The sequence below is a fragment of the Ranitomeya variabilis genome, chromosome 6, assembly GCF_051348905.1.
Source record: "Ranitomeya variabilis isolate aRanVar5 chromosome 6, aRanVar5.hap1, whole genome shotgun sequence".
NCBI lineage: Eukaryota > Metazoa > Chordata > Amphibia > Anura > Dendrobatidae > Ranitomeya > Ranitomeya variabilis.
This window is the reverse complement of record NC_135237.1, coordinates 553386391-553408075: the sequence shown is the minus strand read 5'-3', so window position 1 is coordinate 553408075 and position 21685 is coordinate 553386391. Positions and strand designations below refer to the sequence as shown.

General features: G+C 43.9%; 1 long non-coding RNA gene across 1 annotated transcript in view; it reads left to right on the top strand.

Annotated features, from left to right (window-relative positions):
- LOC143781626 (uncharacterized) overlaps positions 1 to 21436 on the top strand; it is a 321470-nt gene extending 300034 nt beyond the window's left edge. The window contains exon 3 of the long non-coding RNA XR_013216781.1: positions 20859 to 21436. This is a non-coding gene — a long non-coding RNA (uncharacterized LOC143781626). The remainder of the gene's footprint in view (positions 1 to 20858) is intronic.
- Positions 21437 to 21685: the final 249 nt, after the last annotated feature.

Below are 21685 nucleotides of genomic sequence, written 5' to 3'. Positions count from 1 at the left end.
CAGAGTGGGAAAGCCAGTGACTGAGGGCAGATATTAATAGCCTAGAGAGGGACCATGGTTATTGACCCCACCCTGGCTAAAAACATCTGCCCCCAGCCACCCCAGAAAAGGCGCATCTGTAAGGTGTGCCTATTCCGGCACTTAGCCTCTCTCTTCCCACTGCCCTGTGGCATTGGGATATGGGGTAATATGGGGTAATAATGTCACCTTGCTATTGTAAGATTTGTCAGTCTCACACAGTAATGGAAAAGATGCTCTGCGGTAGAGCTGTGTTATAAGCACTCAGTAGCAGAGCAGGTATGGTGCCAAACGCGAACCCTTTTAACCTCACAGGAGAATGCAACGCTCACCAGAGCAAGGGAACAGGTAGTGGACACAAACGCAGTGTGTGCACGTACACAAAATCCTCTCCGGAGGTGCCGGATTGCTAAAGGCTATACGCCTGCCCTGAGCACACGCAGGCAAGTCCACACTACCATTATGTTCCACACACATAAAAGGTATAAATGATCTTAGCGCACCAACATGCACTCCTGGAAACCTTGTATATGTTCCTCTTCAAGTCCAGTCAGACAGGACCTTGCTAGTGGACCAATCCGGAACTGCCACGTCACCCGAGCAGCTGACGACCGACCACCAATGAGAGGTTGCCACCTCACGAGCATGCTCAGTAGGGTGAGTTCTGGACTTAGCCTTTGGAACGCCTGTTCACCGTTGCCTATTTATAGTTACTATAGCTTTGGCTGGAGAACCCACAGTAACCAAGCGAACAGCATGAGTCTGGGCAAGACACTGAGACTGACATCTTTGCTGAGCAGCCACAGCAGCTGAAGCAGAATGGGAGACCGCAGAGGCAGACAATGCTTGGGATCTACCCCGTGCAGTGGGAGAATCCTGGCGCCTAACAGACAGATTAATTAGATATATAATGGAAAGATACTATATAGGTAATATACTGACAGATAATATATTATATAGATAGAAATTCATTCTTCTGTTTGTGTTTTATAAAAAACTAGAGAAATAGAAAGTAGGGTAGTAAATGGCTGTAGGATCAGGCTACATAGGGTTTATCTGAAGTCAGTATTCATGGAGACACACAGATCTGCAAGTGTGCTTCCTTTTGACAATGTAGGATGTAGGATATGCTGGAGCATTAGACATTGTGACTGAAGAAGTGTTCATATATTGTAAAAGAAACAGAGAGAACATCTTGTTCAATGTATTAGAGAATTGCCTTGTAATGTAAGAAACTGTGGATATTTCTATTGTTCTCTGGCTACAATCGCATTTCTATAAGTCTAGACACTTGAAGACTCTCTCCCCAGATGCTATCTGCCGCCAAAACTCTATGGACAGACTGAATGACATTGTAGATTGTCAGATTGGCCACAGCAGCCGGCACTCGCAGCGTCCCTGACAATTGCATCTTAGTACAGTCGCTATCTGCTGCCTCTCGGAGCACGACTTGACCCAGCTCTGAACTGTCTACATTGTAGAGATTTAGGTCACTGCGGTGGCAGCTGCTGTATATTTGCTGCCTTATTATATTTTTAGAGATTTCACCTCCTTAAATTTCTTCTCTATTCAATGCCAGGAAAAATTTCCTGTGTGTTCACACTGATATTGCGGGAAGCAAATGATAGAGTGAAGATGCGAGGAAAATGAGCAAAATGGGGGAAAAATTAACAAAGTAAAATAATGGTGACTTGTATTATATTCCCATCATCCACCCTCCTCCAGCCTCATCACAATTTACTTTTAATCAGAAGTACATGAAAAAAATAATGACCTTATAGAAAACCTTTGTAATTGTCAAGACACATATTTGATGATAAATTCTATCTATCTATCTATCTATCTATCTATCTATCTATCTATCTATCTATCTATCTATCATGTATCTATCTATCTATCTATCTATCTATCTATCTATCTATCTATCTATCTATCATATATCTATCTATCTCTCTCTCTCTCTATATATATATATATATATATATATATATATATATATATATATATATATATGCTCAAAAAAATAAAGGGAACACTTAAACAACAGAATATAACTCCAAGTAAATCAAACTTCTGTGAAATCAGACTGTCCACTTAGGAAGCAACACTGATTGACAATCAATTTCACATGCTGTTGTGCAAATGGAATAGACAACAGATGGAAATTATTGGCAATTTTCAACACACCCTCAATAAAGGAGTGGTTCTGCAGGTGGGGACCATAGACCACATCTCAGTACCAATGCTTTCTGGCTGATGTTTTGGTCACTTTTGAATGTTGGTTGCGCTTTCACACTTGTGGTAGCATGAGACGGACTCTACAACCCACACAAGTGGCTAAGGTAGTGCAGCTCATCCAGGATGGCACATCAGTGCAAGCTGTGGCAAGAAGGTTTGCTGTGTCTGTTAGAGAAGTATCCAGAGGCTGGAGGCGCTACCAGGAGACAGGCCAGTACACCAGGAGAAGTGGAGGGGGCTGTAGGAAGGCAACAACCCAGCAGCAGGACCGCTACCTCAGCCTTTGTGCAAGGAGGAACAGGAGGAGCACTGCCAGAGCCCTCAAAATGACCTCCAGCAGGCCACAAATGTGCATGTGTCTGCACAAACGGTTAGAAACCGACTCCATGAGGATGGTCTGAGTGCCCGATGTCCACAGATGGGGGTTGTGGTCATAGCCGAACACCGTGCATGATGCTTGGCATTTTCCACAGAACACCTGGATTGGCAAATTCGCCACTGTGCTCTTCACAGATGAAAGCAGGTTCACACAGAGCACATGTGACAGATGTGACAGAGTCTGGAGATGCCATGGAGAGCGATCTGCAACATCCTTCAGCACTTTTGGTTTGACATTGGGTTAGTAATGGTATGGGGTGACATTTCTATGAAGGGCCGCACCGCCCTCTATGTGCTTGCCAGAGGTAGCCTGACTGCCATTAGGTACCAAAATGAGTTCCTCAGACCCCTTGTGAGACCATATGCTGGTGCGGTTGGCCCTGGGCTCCTCCTAATGCAGGACATTGCCAAACCTCATGTGGCTGGAGTGTGTCAGCAGTTCCTGCAAGATGAAAGCATTGAAGCTATGGATTGGTCCTGCCATTCCCCAGACCTGAATCCAATTGAACACATCTGGGATATCAAGTCTCACACCACAGACTGTCTTGGAGTTGGTGGATGCTTTAGTCCAGGCCTGTGAGGAGATCACTCAGGAGACGATCCGCCGCCTCATCAGGAGCATGACCAGGCATTGTAGGGAGGACATACAGGCATGTGGAGGCCACACACACTACAGAGCATCATTCCTTTATCTTGAGGCATTTCTACCAAAGTTGGATCAGCCTGTAACTTCATTTACCACTTTGATTTTGAGCATCATTCCAACTCCAGATCTCCGTGGGATATTAGTTGCGATTTATGTTGATAATTTTTAGGTTTTATTGTTCTCAACACATTTCACTATATAATGAACAAAGATTTCCAACTGGAATATTTCATTCAGTGATATCTAGGATGTGGGTTTTAGTGTTCCCTTTATTTTTTTGAGCAGTGTGTATATATACAGTACAGACCAAAAGTTTTGACACACCTCATTTAAAGATTTTTCTGCATTTTCATGACTATGAAAATTGTACATTCACATCAAAACTATGAATTAACACGTGGAATTATATACTTAGCAAAAAAGTGTGAAACAACTGAAATTATGTCTTACAGTGGGGCAAAAAAGTATTTAGTCAGTCAGCAATAGTGCAAGTTCCACCACTTAAAAAGATGAGAGGCGTCTGTAATTTACATCATAGGTAGACCTCAACTATGGGAGACAAACTGAGAAAAAAAAATCCAGAAAATCACATTGTCTGTTTTTTTATCATTTTATTTGCATATTATGGTGGAAAATAAGTATTTGGTCAGAAACTAAATTTCATCTCAATACTTTGTAATATATCCTTTGTTGGCAATGACAGAGGTCAAACGTTTTCTGTAAGTCTTCACAAGGTTGCCACACTCTGTTGTTGGTATGTTGGCCCATTCCTCCATGCAGATCTCCTCTAGAGCAGTGATGTTTTTGGCTTTTTGCTTGGCAACACGGACTTTCAACTCCCTCCAAAGGTTTTCTATAGGGTTGAGATCTGGAGACTGGCTAGGCCACTCCAGGACCTTGAAATGCTTCTTATGAAGCCACTCCTTCGTTGCCCTGGTGGTGTGCTTTGGATCATTGTCATGTTGAAAGACCCAGCCACGTTTCATCTTCAATGCCCTTGCTGATGGAAGGAGGTTTGGACTCAAAATCTCACGATACATGGCCCCATTCATTCTTTCATGTACCCGGATCAGTCGTCCTGGCCCCTTTGCAGAGAAACAGCCCCAAAGCATGATGTTTCCACCACCATGCTTTACAGTAGGTATGGTGTTTGATGGATGCAACTCAGTATTCTTTTTCCTCCAAACACGACAAGTTGTGTTTCTACCAAACAGTTCCAGTTTGGTTTCATCAGACCATAGGACATTCTCACAAAACTCCTCTGGATCATCCAAATGCTCTCTAGCAAACTTCAGACGGGCCCGGACATGTACTGGCTTAAGCAGTGGAACACGTCTGGCACTGCAGGATCTGAGTCCATGGTGGCGTAGTGTGTTACTTATGGTAGGCCTTGTTACATTGGTCCCAGCTCTCTGCAGTTCATTCACTAGGTCCCCCCGCGTGGTTCTGGGATTTTTACTCACCGTTCTTGTGATCATTCTGACCCCACGGGGTGGGATTTTGCGTGGAGCCCCAGATCGAGGGAGATTATCAGTGGTCTTGAATGTCTTCCATTTTCTAATTATTGCTCCCACTGTTGATTTCTTCACTCCAAGCTGGTTGGCTATTGCAGATTCAGTCTTCCCAGCCTGGTGCAGGGCTACAATTTTGTTTCTGGTGTCCTTTGACAGCTCTTTGGTCTTCACCATAGTGGAGTTTGGAGTCAGACTGTTTGAGGGTGTGCACAGGTGTCTTTTTATACTGATAACAAGTTTAAACAGGTGCCATTACTACAGGTAATGAGTGGAGGAAAGAGGAGACTCTTAAAGAAGAAGTTACAGGTCTGTGAGAGCCAGAAATCTTGATTGTTTGTTTCTGACCAAATACTTATTTTCCACCATAATATGCAAATAAAATGATAAAAAAACTGACAATGTGATTTTCTGGATTTTTTTTTCTCAGTTTGTCTCCCATAGTTGAGGTCTACCTATGATGTAAATTACAGACGCCTCTCATCTTTTTAAGTGGTGGAACTTGCACTATTGCTGACTGACTAAATACTTTTTTGCCCCACTGTATATTCTAGGTTCTTCAAAGTAGCCACCTTTGGCTTTGATGACTGCTTTGCACACTCTTGGCATTCTCTTGATGAGCTTCAAGAGGTCTTCCAATGATCTTGAAGGAGTTCCCAGAGATGCTTAGCACTTGTTGGCCCTTTTGCCTTCACTCTGCGGTCCAGCTCACCCGAAACCATCTCGATTGGGTTCAGGTCTGGTGACTGTGGAGGCCAGGTCATCTCGCGTAACACCCCATCACTCTCCTTCTTGGTCAAATAGCCCTTACACAGCTTGGAGGTGTGTTTGGGGTCATTGTCCTGTTGAAAAATAAATGATGGTCCAACTAAACGCAAACTGGATGGAATAGCAAGCCGCTGCAAGATGCTGTGGTAGCCATGCTGGTTCAGTATGCCTTCAATTGTGAATAAATCCCGAAGAGTGTCACCAGCAAAGCACCCCCACACCATCACACCTCCTCCATGCTTCACGGTGGGAACCAGGCATGTAGAGTCCATCCGTTCACCTTTTCTGCATCACACAAAGACATGGTGGTTGGAAGCAAAGATCTAAAATTTGGACTCATCAGACCAAAGCACAGATTTCCACTTGTCCATGTCCATGTCCATTTCTTGTGTTTTTTAGCCCAAACAAGTCTCTTCTGTTTGTTGCCTGTCCTTAGCAGTGGATTCCTAGCAGCTATTTTCCCATGAAGGCCTGCTGCACAAAGTCTCCTCTTAATAGTTGTTGTAGAGATGTGTCTGCTGCTAGAACTCTGTGTGGCATTGACCTGGTCTCTAATCTCAGCTACTGTTAACCTGCGATTTCTGAGGCTGGTGACTCGGATAAACTTATCCTCAGAAGCAGAGGTGACTCTTGGTCTTCCTTTCCTGGGGCGGTCCTCATGTGAGCCAGGTTCTTTGTAGCGCTTGATGGTTTTTGCAACTGCACTTGGAGACACTTTCAAAGTTTTCCCAATTTTTTGGACTGACTGACTTTCATTTCTTAAAGTAATGATGGCCACTCGTTTTTCTTTACTTAGCTGCTTTTTTCTTGCCATAATACAAATTCTAACAGTCTATTCCGAAGGACTATCAGCTGTGTATCCACCAGACTTCTGCTCAACACAACTGATGGTCCCAACCCCATTTATAAGGCCAGAAATCCCACTTATTAAACCTGACAGGGCACACCTGTGAAGTGAAAACCAATCCCGGTGACTACCTCTTGAAGCTCATCAAGAGAATGACAAAAGTGTGCAAAGCAGTCATCAAAGCAAAAGGTGGCTACTTTGAAGAACCTCAAATATCAGACATATTTTCAGTTGTTTCACACTTTTGTTAAGTATATAATTCTACATGTGTTAATTCATAGTTTTGATGCCTTCAGTGTGAATGTACAATTTTCATAGTCATGAAAATACAGAAAAATCTTTAAATGAGAAGGTATGTCCAAACTATTGGTTTGTACTGTATATATATATATATATATATATATATATATATATATATATACAGTAGTGCTCAAGAGGTTACACATACCCCGGCAGAATTTTAGCTGTCTGATCCTTTTTTCAGAGAATATGAATGATAACACCAAAACTTTTTCTCCCCTCATGGTTGGGTGAAGCCTTTATTATCAAACTACTGTGTGTTCTCTTTATAAATCATAATGATAACCCAAAAGATCCAAAAGACCCTGATCAAAAGTTCACACACCCTGATGATTTTGGCCTGATAACAATCACAGACTTTGACACAAATGGGTTTGAATGGCTACTAAAGGTAACATCCTCACCTGTGTTATAGAAGGGTTAATAGTTTGCCTTTAAGTGCCTCTTGCCTTTAAGTGTTAGAATTACTAGAATCTGTTGACGCAGTAGTCTGATGGTCTCCTCTTCAAGGAGACTATACTTCTTATCATGTATGCTTTCAATAGTCAGCCACAACATGTTCTGGGTTATGGTAAATAAAGTATGACCCTGGGTGATGGTGGGGGCTACATGAGTTACATCCAAATGCATATGTTGTAAATGGTATAAAACATTGCCTTGGTTTTAATATATCAGATAAAAGTGACTTGCTCACAGGATATGTGTGAGGTGTCTTTTTGTCTCCAAGCGCGCTTGTAAAATAACAGGTGTAACTACTTGATTTGGGTCTCACTGGTGATCTGTCAGCTGACATTGGGTCAGACCAAAAACAGCTACGACAGTTTTGGCGCCCGAACGGGGGCCGTGTAACCAGCCTATTTGGAATCCGTATGTGGGAGCTTCCTGAGAGATTGGACATGCAAACACCAGCTGCAGCAAGGTGCGAAATGTTATTCTTACAATCTGTTTTGCACCTGCAATCTCTCTTCCGGATTTCTCCATACCTCTGGGTAAAAGGCTGCCAACACGGTTCAAAGAATCCACATCACCAGTGAGTTTTGTGTTTTGTCTGTTTATGTCGGTATGAGAGTTGAATAATAGAGTAATAAGATGATAATTGTGATAATTGTTATCTGTATTATTTGTCAATATCCTAATTGGTTATGTATTTGTTTAGTGTGTGTGTAATACAGAGCTGGGATGGACTCTGTGCAGTGTTGTTATTTTGGTCATTTTGGATTGGCAGTACATTATATGAAGCTGTATTTTATATAAGGCCGTGGTTTTTGTTGTTTGGCCTTAAAGTGCTTTCAGAGTGTCAGTGGACACTGCTGCATTTTTGTTTATATAAAGTTGTGTTAATTCCAAAGTGCAAAATAGGCAGGCTGTGTGAGCCTTATATGTATGTATGTCTATGAGAACCTCTAAATGAGAGGAGAGGTGAGTAAATGAGTATAAGGGATAGATAAATCCCTGATTGATGAGGGGTTCCATTAGGTGTGGTCCTCCGTATGTGACAAAAGACATTATTCAACTCAGTTTGAGCTGAATTAGGTGGAGTGAGTGAAATGAAAAAAAAACAATCCCTGAATGAGCACGTATGAATGAATGATCACATAAGTATCATTACTTATCTAACTGTTGTTGAAGGTCCAGGATGAATGAGTTGTGGATATTTTTAATGTACATTTAATTACATCTGAGATTCAGTGAAACCTGTGTTATATATGGTTTGACCTTGGATCGGTTTCTATATGTGTTTTGGCCGGACGCGGTCAGAATCAGCTTATTAAAGTTATGCAGGGATCTGCCTGTATAGAGAAACTGTTTTTAATTCCGAGAGGATGAATGTTTGAATGTTTTGTAGAGATTAAGTCTGAAAACTGCTGCATTTTGTTTCTGTGTTTGTGAGGCACAAAGCTCTTATCTGCGCAGAATACCTGATGGGAGGAGGGAAGCAGACCGCTGCACGAATTGCTTATGATCTCTCCTCTCTCTGCTGTGGGCTAGAGGAAGGGGGGCACGTAGCTGCATTCTAAGTTTCTCTGTCCTTGGTATTGTACAGTGTAAGATTTGAGTTTAAAGGAATACTGTAAGTTGAAGTTGGACGTCAAAAAGTAAAGAAACTGTGCCTATTTTAGAGGAAACTTGTAAGTGATTGAAAGACTGGTAAAAAGATTCACCTGCTCCAAGTTGAGTGATTGATTTAGCAAATTGAGAATCAACAGGGGGGGTAGCCAACTGCACGGCTGATGTAGTAGGTGAGAGGCCTAACACAACAGGGCCTTCCTTCTACAGTCAACTTACGGGTGAGAGGTGGCATAACCTTCCCGTCCATGGAACTGAGCTAGAAGGTCAGAGGCCTAACACAGCTGGGCCTCCCTTTTCTAGCCAGTTGATCTAACGGGTGAGAGGCAGTTTTAGCCTTCCCGTTACATCCTTTAGGTTTACCGGGAGAGAGGTGGCATAACCTTCCCTCTAAATCTTGACACTCACACTGCAGGTGAGTTGTCTGAGCGGATAAGTTGAAGCCATGGGCAACTTATTCTGTGTGCAGTCAGGGCCCCCAATGGGATCCAAACACCGCTGTATAGATTGGAAAAAGGAAGCAGTGAAAGATGTGAGAACCGAGATTGAAAAAAGGCAAAAATGCCAGTGAGTGGATGTTTGGATGTTCAAAAAGGCACAGACAAAGGAGGAAAATAGCAAGTGAATAAATGGCGTCTGAGAGAGTGCAGCAGGACGGAAGTAAGGTGTATTATGAATGTTTGATGCTTAAAAGTCTGACTATGACTGACACATTACTGCTACCGTTATACCTTTGTATAACCAGAGACCTAGACAAGACAGATGGACTTGTAAACACTGTGGTCAGACAAACCCAGACTGGAAAAATACTTGTATGATCCATGCTGCAACCCGACCTAAGAGAATTGCACTGAATCCTGTCCAGACAAGATCACATGTAGTGACATAAGAAGCTGACACAGGATTGTGGTTGGTGGATAGTGGGGACATTAACTTTTGGGAGTAAGCTGACAGTAATCCTTTTGGGAAGGAGCTGTAGACCAGCATGTCATGTCACCCCCAACCAGTCATCTAGTCACCCCCACCACCAGAGAACCAACCACATCAGGTAGGGTAAAACAGATACAGGAGTATTATCCCTGGAGGCTCTCTGACTAGCTAGATATGCAAAAACAATTGGCTGACCCTGAGAACCAACCTTTCCCATTTTTGAGATAAAGACAATATGATGGACGTATAAGTGCACCTGGGCAGGCCTAGGGAGTTAGTGAGCACAAAAGCAGGTGACGTACTAAGATGCAAATTAAGACTTTTACAGATGTTTTACAGACAAAAGGAGAGAGTGTAGAGATGTACTTTGGACAGTTACAGCTGAAATGGGAAAACATGGGGTACAGTCCAGTAAACCCACTTGATGTTAAATGTTGTGAATTCTGTTCTTGGGCTCCCTCCGGTGGTTATAAGTGGTAGCGCTGCTGTCTGTCCTTCACAGCAGTTATCAGGTGTGTCCACTCTGGACTGGGCTATTTAGTCTGGCCTCACCCTTTAGTCAGTGCCAGTTGTCCATTGTATTCTGGAGGATTCACATCCCTTCATGGTTTCTCCTGCTTCCTGGTCTTTTCTCCAAGATAAGTTCTGCTTGTTTTGCAGCCCACATGTTGTGGGCCTCATTGTTCAGTGCATTTCATGTTTTTTCTTGTCCAGCTTAATCTGTGTAAGGATTTATGCAGTCAAGCTGGAATCTCTGGAGAGGCAGATATACCCTCCATATCTTTAGTTAGATGTGGAGTTTTTTGTATTTTCTGTGGTGGATATTTCCTAGTATTTTAATACTGACTGCATAGTTCTCTGCCCTATCTTTCCTATTTAGCTAGATTGGCCTCCTTTGCTAAATCCTATTTTCAGCCTGTGTATGTTTTTTCCTCTCCTCTCACAGTCAATATTTGTGGGGGGCTGCCTATCCTTTGGGAATTTTCTCTGAGGCAAGATAGTTTTCCCTTTTCTATCTATAGGGTTAATTAGTCCTCCGGCTGTGTCGAGGTGTCTAGGATCAGTAGGTACATCCCACGGCTACTTCTAGTTGCGGTGTTAGGTTCAGGGTCCGCGGTCAGTATAGATACCACCTTCTCCAGAGTACGTCTAATGCTACTCCTGGGCCACCAGATCATAACAGTACAACTGGCCAACAATGAGTTAACCGCATCTCAGAAGAAGGGAAAGAAAGTGCTGAGCCATTTTTTTTTCTGTACTCTGTTGTGGTTTTTTTTCCCTCTTTATCTCTGGGTGGTTCAGAATTTTGGCGCTGACATGGATGTTCAGGGACTTGCTTCTCGTGTGGATCAACTTGCTGCTAGAGTACAGGGTATTTCTGATTATATCATTCAGACTCCAGCTTTGGAGCCTAGAATTTCAACTCCTGATCTGTTTTTTGGGGACAGGTCTAAATTTCTGAGCTTTAAAAATAACTGTGTTTTTTGCTCTGAAGCCCCGTTCCTCTGGTGATCCCATCCAGCAGGTTAAAATTGTCATATCTCTGTTGCGTGGCGACCCCCAGGATTGGGCATTTGCCCTGGAACCTGGGAATCGGGCGTTGTTTAATGTAGACGCCTTTTTTCAGGCGCTTGGGTTATTGTATGATGAACCTAACTCTGTAGAGCATGCTGAGAAAACCTTATTGGCCCTGTGTCAGGGTCAAGAAGCGGCAGAATCATATTGCCAGAAATTTAGAAAATGATCTGTGTTGACTAAATGGAATGAGGATGCTTTGGCGACAACTTTCAGAAAGGGTCTTTCTGAATCCGTTAAAGATGTTATGGTGGGGTTCCCCACGCCTGCTGGTTTGAGTGATTCTATGTCTCTGGCCATTCAAATTGATCGGCGCTTGCGTGAGCGCAGAGTTGTGCACACTATGGCGTTGTCTTCCGAGCGGAGTCCTGAGCCCATGCAATGTGATAGGATTGTGTCTAGAGCTGAACGACAAGGATTCAGACGTCAGAATGGGTTGTGTTTTTACTGCGTCGATTCTGCTCATGTTATTTCTGATTGCCCTAAGCGTGTCAAGAGAATCGCTAGTTCTGTTACCATCAGTACCGTACAACCTAAATTTCTGTTATCTGTGACCCTGATCTGCTCATTATCGTCATTTTCTGTCATGGCATTTGTGGTATCTGATGAATTTGCCAGACGTTGTGGGTTTCCCTTACAGCCTTTGCAGAGTCCTATCCCTTTGAGGGGCATTGATGCTACACCATTGGCTAAAAATAAACCTCAGTTTTGGACACAGTTAACCATGTGCATGGCGTCAGCCCATCAGGAAGATTGTCGTTTTCTGGTGTTGCATAATCTGCATGATGTTATTGTGCTGGGGTTTCCACGGTTACAGGTGCATAATCCGGTGTTGGATTGGAAATCTATGTCTGTGACTAGTTGGGGTTGTCAGGGGGTTCATGATGACGCTTCTTTGATGTCAATTTCCTCCTCCCCCTCTTCTGAAGTTCCTGAGTTTTTGTCAGATTTCCAGGATGTTTTTGATGAGCCCAAGTCCAGTTCCCTTCCACCGCATAGGGACTGTGATTGTGCTATTGACTTGATTCCAGGCTGTAAGTTCCCTAAGGGCCGACTTTTCAAACTGTCTGTGCCAGAACATGCCGCCATGCGGAGTTATGTTAAGGAGTCTTTGGAGAAGGGGCATATTCGGCCATCTTCTTCTCCATTGGGAGCAGGTTTCTTTTTTGTTGCCAAGAAGGATGGCTCCTTGAGACCCTGTATTGATTATCGCCTCTTGAATAAGATCACGGTCAAATTCCAATACCCTTTGCCTTTGCTCTCTGATTTGTTTGCCAGGATTAAGGGTGCTAGTTGGTTTACTAAGATTGACCTTCGAGGGGCATATAATCTTGTTCGTATTAAGCAGGGCGAAGAATTGAAAACTGCGTTCAATATGCCCGCGGGCCATTTTGAATATCTTGTGATGCCATTCGGACTCTCTAATGCTCCATCTGTGTTTCAGTCCTTCATGCATGATATATTTCGGAATTATCTTGATAAATTCATGATTGTATATTTGGATGATATTTTGATTTTTTCCAATGATTGGGAGTCTCATGTGAAACAAGTCAGGATGGTATTTCAGATCCTTCGTGATAATGCCTTGTTTGTGAAGGGGTCTAAGTGCCTCTTTGGAGTACAGAAGGTTTCTTTTTTGGGCTTCATTTTTTCTCCCTTATCTATAGAAATGGATCCGGTTAAGGTTCAGACCATTCATGATTGGATCCAGCCCACTTCTGTGAAGAGCCTTCAGAAATTTTTGGGCTTTGCTAATTTTTATCGCCGTTTCATTGCCAACTTCTCCAGTGTGGTTAAACCCCTGACAGATTTGACGAAGAAAGGCGCTGATGTGACGAATTGGTCCTCTGCGGCCGTTTCTGCCTTTCAGGAGCTTAAACACCCATTTACTTCTGCCCCTGTGTTGCGTCAGCCGGATGTTTCTCTTCCTTTTCAGGTTGAGGTTGACGCTTCTGAGATTGGGGCAGGGGCCGTTTTGTCTCAGAGGAATTCTGATGGTTCCTTGATGAAACCGTGTGCCTTCTTCTCTCGAAAATTTTCGCCTGCGGAATGCAATTATGATGTCGGTAATCGTGAGTTGTTGGCTATGAAGTGGGCATTTGAGGAGTGGCGACATTGACTTGAGGGGACTAAACATCGTATTGTGGTCTTGACCGATCATAAGAATTTGATTTACCTCGAGTCTGCCAAACGGCTGAATCCTAGACAGGCCCGATGGTCCCTGTTTTTCTCCCATTTTGATTTTGTTGTCTCGTATCTTCCGGGTTCTAAGAATGTTAAGGCTGATGCCATCTCTAGGAGTTTTTTGCCTGATTCCCCTGGGGTCCTTGAGCTGGTCGGCATTCTGAAGGAGGGGGTGATTCTTTCTGCCATCTCCCCTGATTTATAAAGGGTTCTTCAGGAATTTCAGGCTGATAAACCTGACCGCTGTCCAGTGGGGAAACTGTTTGTTCCTGATAGATGGACTAGCAAAGTGATTTCTGAGGTTCACTGTTCTGTGTTGGCTGGTCATCCTGGGATTTTTGGTACCAGAGATTTGGTTAGTAGGTCATTTTGGTGGCCTTCTTTGTCACGGGATGTGTGCTCCTTTGTGCAGTCCTGTGGGACTTGTGTGTGGGCCAAACCTTGCTGCTCACGCGCCAGTGGGTTGCTTTTGCCTTTGCCGGTCCCTGAGAGGCCTTGGACGCATATTTCTATGGATTTTATTTCAGATCTTCCGGTTTCCCAGAGGATGTCTGTTATCTGGGTGGTTTGTGACCGGTTTTCTAAGATGGTTCATTTGGTACCTTTGCCTAAATTACCTTCCTCTTCTGAGTTGGTTCCGTTGTTTTTTCAGCATGTGGTTCATTTGCATGGCATTCCGGAGAATATTGTGTCCGATAGAGGTTCCCAGTTTGTTTCCAGGTTTTGTCGGGCCTTTTTTGCTAGGCTGGGCATTGATTTGTCTTTTTCTTCCGCATTTCATCCTCAGACAAATGGCCAAACCGAGCGAACTAACCAGACTTTGGAAACTTATTTGAGATGCTTTGTGTCTGCCGATCAGGATGATTGGGTGGCTTTCTTGCCCTTAATAATTGGGCTAGTTCTGCTACCTTGGTTTCACCTTGTTTTTGTAATTCTGGGTTTCATCCTCGTTTTTCTTCGGGGCAGGTTGAGCCTTCTGATTGTCCTGGGGTGGACTCTGTGGTTGACAGGTTGCAGCAAATTTGGGCTCATGTTGTGGACAATTTGGTCTTGTCTCAGGAGGAGGCTCAGCGTTTTGCTAACCGTCGGCGGCGTGTGGGTTCCCGGCTTCGAGTTGGGAATTTAGTCTGGTTGTCTTCCCGTCATGTTCCTATGAAGGTTTCTTCCCCTAAGTTCAAGCCTCAGTTTATTGGTCCTTATAGGATTTCTGAGATTATCAATCCAGTGTCTTTTCGTTTTGCCCTTCCAGCCTCTTTTTCCATCCACAATGTTTTTCATAGATCTTTGTTGCGGAAATATGTGGTACCCGTCGTTCCCTCTGTTGATCCTCCTGCCCCGGTGTTGATTGATGGGGAGTTGGAGTATGTTGTTGAGAAGATCTTGGATTCTCGTTTTTCAAGGCGGAGGCTTCAGTATCTTGTCAAGTGGAACGGTTATGGCCAGGAGGATAATTCTTGGGTTGTTGCCTCTGATGTTCATGCTGACGATTTGGTTCGTGCCTTCCATTTGGCTTGTCCTGATCGGCCTGGGGGCTCTGGTGAGGGTTCGTTGACCCCTCCTCAAGGGGGGGGTACTGTTGTGAATTCTGTTCTTGGGCTCCCTCCGGTGGTAATAAGTGGTAGCGCTGCTCTGTCCTTCACAGCAGTTATCAGGTGTGTCCACTCTGGACTGGGCTATTTAGTCTGGCCTCACCCTTTAGTCAGTGCCAGTTGTCCATTGTATTCTGGAGGATTCACATCCCTTCATGGTTTCTCCTGCTTTCTGGTCTTTTCTCCAAGATAAGTTCTGCTTGTTTTGCAGCCCACATGTTGTGGGCCTCATTGTTCAGTGCATTTCATGTTTTTTCTTGTCCAGCTTAATCTGTGTAAGGATTTATGCAGTCAAGCTGGAATCTCTGGAGAGGCAGATATACCCTCCATATCTTTAGTTAGATGTGGAGTTTTTTGTATTTTCTGTGGTGGATATTTCTTAGTATTTTAATACTGACTGCATAGTTCTCTGTCCTATCTTTCCTATTTAGCTAGAATGGCCTCCTTTGCTAAATCCTGTTTTCAGCCTGTGTATGTTTTTTCCTCTCCTCTCACAGTCAATATTTGTGGGGGGCTGCCTATCCTTTGGGAATTTTCTCTGAAGCGAGATAGTTTTCCCTTTTCTATCTATACGGTTAATTAGTCCTTTGGCTGTGTCGAGGTGTCTAGGATCAGTAGGTACATCCCACGGCTACTTCTAGTTGCGGTGTTAGGTTCAGGGTCCGCGGTCAGTATAGATACCACCTTCTCCAGAGTACGTCCAATGCTACTCCTGGGCCACCAGATCATAACAGTTAAAGTATTGGTGAATACATTCATTGATGGTATGACCAAAGACTTACGAGACGCATTACAGAGAGCCAGACCTGAATGGAGAAATGTAGATCCAAAAGATCTCCTGAAAGTCGCTAAAGAGTTGAACAAACTAGGACAATAAGACGTGTCATGTATGCTGGAGTACAAGGAAAACAGTAGACGTAGTAAGGGACCTAAGGACTTAGAAGCAGTGAAGTGCTGGAATTGTGGAGGAAATGGACACTCAGACCAATCTTCCACCTCCTTCACCTTCAAACTAGGAAACTGACAACCCAGTGACAAATGTGTGCCCTGTTCTTGTCCCCTCCGGACCTGGTGCTGCCTTGATGACCACCATACCAGTGCCGGGAGGGAAGGAGACAGAATTCTTGATTGACACTGGGGCAGCCGGAACTGTGGTACACAAAGACTTGATAACGCCAGACATGATTACTGACGAGACTGTGGAATGCGTGAGTGTAGAGGGACAAGCGACTGAAGCCCTATGACTAAACAAATAAGACTAGAATCACGAGACAGCCAAGAGGTGCTTACAAACTTATTGTTAGTGACAATTCTCCTATGAATTTGCTGGGAGCAGAGTTGAGTGGTGGCTAAGCCATCATACAGTACTCTCCTGAGGGTATTACAGTCACAAGTCCCCTTTCATATAAACACTTGGTGCAGAGGGACGCCAGGGTCTTCCACATGCACATTATACCACAGGTAAATCATGCCCAATTATAGTTACACTTAATTCCATTCATTTGCCAGTTTAGTAGTTTTCTTGCACAAGATGGTATAGTTACTGTGTATTTCTAGGTTGTCTTCATATGATATATAGTTTTTAGCCATTCATTATGTTGGCTCAAACCATATTCACTGTTTATTTGTCTTTTCCACTTCCTACACCTTATTGCAAGCAACTGGTATTGATATTTGGTATTTTTCAAATCCCTTCTTTTTATATTTGGAACGGTTAGTTATGGATTTATATAGGGCGGCTACTTTCTTAGAATAAGCTTGTGCTTTGCTGTGCCCTATGGCATTGTGCTCTCCCATTTTATGACTCAGTATCTTTCGTAATTATATATTTTCATATGTATAATTTTCTGTTGGTAACATATTTTGTGAATCAAATTTAGTTTTCTTAAGAGGTACTCTACCCAATCAAATACAGGTATAAATAATATTTGGACATTAGTGTCTGATTTATATAAACACTTGTGTAATATTTCAAAAATGGCATATATGGCAAGATTAGTGAAAGTAACACCTGACACCAGAATGTCTGAGGACAGGAAAAAGAGTCAGGTACCAGACACCATTTGGGCAAGGGGAAAATCTGATGTGGGTCGGCTACCCATTCCCCTTGTCATGATTAAATTAAAAGAAGGAACCACTCCTCTTTGGTTAAAGCAATACCCCTTGAGCCTAATCAAATCAATGGCCCTGAGCAAGGATATTAAAGAGTATGTTAAGGCAAGGGTTCTGGTGCAAAGATCTTCCCCCTGCAACACCCCTTTGTATCCCATTAAGAAGAAAAAGGACCCAAGGGTTCCTCTGACACAGAATAGTTCATGACTTACAGGCCAATAATGATGTTGCAGTGAGTGTGATCTCAATTGTCAATAATACACACACCGTACGGTCACAAAATGTTTCACAGTCATTAATTTGGCAAATGCATTCTTCTCTGTACCCCTGCACTCTGACTGTCAGTATCTTTTCTCTTTTACTCACGAAGGTAAACAATACTGTTGGACGGTCCTCCCACAAGGGTGAAAGAACTCCCCAACCATCTATTCAACAGCGATGGCAGGGATTCTTGAGCAGTGGCAACCACCTCATCCACAGACTGTACTATTGCAGTACGTGGATGACCTTTTGCTCTGCTGCCCAGACCAGATGTCCTGCAAGGAAGCTACAGTTCACTTGCTGTGTTTTTTGGCAGAGAAGGGTTGCAAGGTCTCATGTGACAAATTACAGTATTACAAACAAAAGGTGACATTTTTGAGCCACGATTAGTGTTGAGCGATACCGTCCGATACTTGAAAGTATCGGTATCGGAAAGTATCGGCCGATACCGGCAAAGTATCGGATCTAATCCGATACCGATACCCGATACCAATACAAGTCAATGGGACTCAAGTATCGGATGGTATCCTGATGGTTCCCAGGGTCTGAAGGAGAGGAAACTCTCCTTCAGGCCCTGGGATCCATATTAATGTGTAAAATAAAGAATTAAAATAAAGAAATATTGCTATACTCACCCTCTGACGCAGCCTGGACCTCACCGAGGGAACCGGCAGCGTTGTTTGCTTAAAATGCGCGCTTTTACTTCCTTCCGTGATGTCACGGCTTGTGATTGGTCGCGTGCCGCCCATGTGGCCGCGACGCGACCAATCACAGCAAGCCGTGACGTAATTTTCAGGTCCTCAATGCCTAATTCTAGGCATTCATGATTTTAAAATTACGTTCCGGCTTGTGATTGGTCAAGTCACGGTCACATGGGCGACGCGACCAATCACAAGCCGTGACGTCACGGGAGGCAGGAGACGCGCGCATTTTTAAAATTACGTCACGAATTTCAGGTCCTGAATGCAGAAATAGGCATCAGGACCTGAAATTACGTCACGGTTTGCTGTGATTGGTCGCGTCGCGGTCACATGGGCGGCACGCAACCAATCACAAGCTGTGACATCACGGCTTGTGATTGGTTGCGTCGCCCATGTGACCGCGACGCGACCAATCACAAGCCGGAACGTAATTTTAAAATCATGAATGCCTAGAATTAGGCATTGAGGACCTGAAATTACGTCACGGCTTGCTGTGATTGGTCGCGTCGCGGCCACATGGGCGGCACGCGACCAATCACAAGCCGTGACGTCACGGAAGGAAGTAAAAGCACGCATTTTAAGCAAACAACGCTGCCGGTTCCCTCGGTGAGGTCCAGGCTGCGTCGGAGAGGTGAGTATAGCAATATTTTTTATTTTAATTCTTTCTTTTACACATTAATGTTGTTTCGATACCGATACCCGATACCACAAAAGTATCGGATCTCGGTATCGGAATTCCGATACCCGCAAGTATCGGCCGATACCCGATACTTGCGGTATCGGAATGCTCAACACTAGCCACGATATTTCTAAAGGTATAAGGCTCCTGATTAAAGAAAAAAAAACAAACAGGCAGTGCTGACACAACAGCATGGAGAGAACAGAGAAACAGAGACCAATAGCTTACTACTCAGCACAATTAGACCCAGTGATTAGAGGGTCTCCTACGTGTGTCCGTGTTGTAAGAGCTGCTGTATTACCGAGAGGCATGTGAGATCACACTGACTTTTTCTTTTTTACAATTTGTTCCCCACATGACATTAATGCCATACTCGTACAAGTTCAACCAAAACACCTGTCTATGGCTAGACAGATCAGACTTGAATGTGCTCTAATACTAATTTAATGAATACGTCTCCCTCAAAAGGTAAAATGTTCTGAATCCAGCCACTCTTCTGCTTGTGGATTCAGAAAAGGGGGAATTGGTGACAGCATTAGAAAAAAAAAAAAAAGTACACTGGTACGTTGACATGACGCACAAACATGACTGCATAGGAACTGATGAGTATGTTTTACATATGTTCATGAAAAACCTGTTCCTAATGCATATTTTGAGGTTTTTACCTTTGTAGATGGCTCCAGATACCACCAGGATGGGCGATTCTACACTGGACATGCAGTAGTATCCTCACATGAGGTAATCCGAGCTGAACCACTCTCTCCTCACATGTCGGTGCAGGAGGCAGAGTTGAAGGCACTCAATGAGGCATGTAGAGCTGCTGCAGGTAAAGTCGCTAATATTTATACAGATTCGAATTATGCATGGGGAATATCCCATGATTATCGCCCTGTCTGGAAAAGCAGAACGTTTCTTACATCAGCCGGTAAGCCCATTAAAAATGCAGAGCTGGTGAAACAATTAGTGGAGACATTGACGTTACCAGTCCAGGTTGGCATCGTCAAGGTAACAGCATGCACGAACGGTGACTCTGTGGAGGTAGAGGGCAACAGAAGGGCGGACGAGGCTGCTAAAGTAGCAGCAAGGCGGCCTAGGGAGCAGTGGACAGTGGCAGAGAGTCAGAGTATTCCAGCCACACTGAGCCTAGATGTCCTGAAATCCCTCCAGCTGCCCAAACAGAGAAGGAACACGGGGGAGAATGGGAGCTGAGCTGAACTCAAAAGGAGTTTTGGGAGAATAAGGAGAAATTGTATATACCAAGGTCCCTGTTCCTAATAATGGTGCAATCAACACCTGGCCCCACTCACACCTCAAAATGTCACATGTGTCCATGGTAGATGCCTTCTGGATCGCTCCTGGTTTCAGTTACGCAGCAGCAAAGCTCGTACGGTCATGCCTCATCTGTGCACAGCACAACCCTGGTAAAACAGTAAAAATCCCTAAGAAAGCGACACCCAGGCCTCTCTACCCGTTTCAGAGACTGCTGACTGACAACATACAGCTACCCAAGGTAGGAGTGTGTGAAAAATGTCCTAGAATGTGTAGATCTCTTCTCTGGTTGGCTGGAAGCCTATCTGGTAAAATGTGCAAATGCTAAAGCGACTGCAGACAAACTGATGAAAGAACTGATCTGCAGGTATGATGTCCCAGAAACCATAGAGAGTGATAGGGGTACACACTTCACGGGAGAAATATTGAGGGAAGTCATGCAGGCCCTGGGAGTACAGCAAGCATATCATGCACCATATAGACAACAAAGTAGTGGGAAAGTGGAGAGCCTAAATGGGACACTTAAACTGAAAATTCAGAGGCCATGGCAGACACAGGAAAGAGTGGGATAGAGTGCTTGTCTCTTGCACTCTTTCTAGTCAGACACACTCCAAATAGAAAGACAGGCTTGTCCCCTTTTGAAGTCCTGTTTAGTAGTTTGCCAGAGACTGGTCTGTACTTCCCACAGGTGCTACAAATGCAACACGGTGCTATAACAGCCCATGTCCAGGCCTTGCAGAAAAGACTTAATGTGGTGCATAGACATGTGTTTTCATCCATTCCAGATCTTAATGCCAGTGCAGACGCACATCTGCTGAATCCAGGTGATTGGGTGGTCATACACAGACATGTGAGAAGGAGCCTATATCCACGGTTTGACGGCCCATTGTAAAGTCCAGCTGACCACATTCACTTGAGGGAACGCCCACCTGGATCCATGCCAGTCACTGCAAAAAGATCTTTTCACTAGCAGAAAGACTGTTGTTCTAATCACCTTGCTGGCAGTGGTAGGATGTTTGCACCTTACAGAGACACTGAATACACTTTTAAATGTCGACAAGGACAAAAACTGCTGGACTGTTGGATCTGTATACACAGCCCAGTATCTGCAAGGACTATGCTGTACTTTGCCATACCCCAGGAGCCAAGGAGGGTATTAACACCACATTGCATACACAATGAGACTTGGACTCAGATTTTCTTGGTTCCTTAAGGTTCTTAATAAGACTAATACAATATAGAGACTTCTTTTTAAATCCAGCCAATTGGCTTAGCGGCCTAGAGGGAGGGATTATTTTTGACTTGACTTGACAGACTTGTATGCAAATTTTGTTGCTTTGCTTATTGTTTTATGTAGCTGTAAAAGCGCTGATATATGTATTACCTAAGGCTGAACCTTCTGTAGTATATCATAGGCCCCGTATGGCCACTGCTGACAGTGGAGGTGAGTGTCCACACTGAGGGTGGATGGGCGAAGCAGGTAGAAAGCCCCCTTGTGGGTACTAGACCCATGAGACAGTAGCTCCTTTGTGGACATCAGCTGACCCCGTAGCAAAGGTTATACCATTTACAAAAGGGGGAAATTTTATAGAAGGGTTAATAGTTTGCCTTT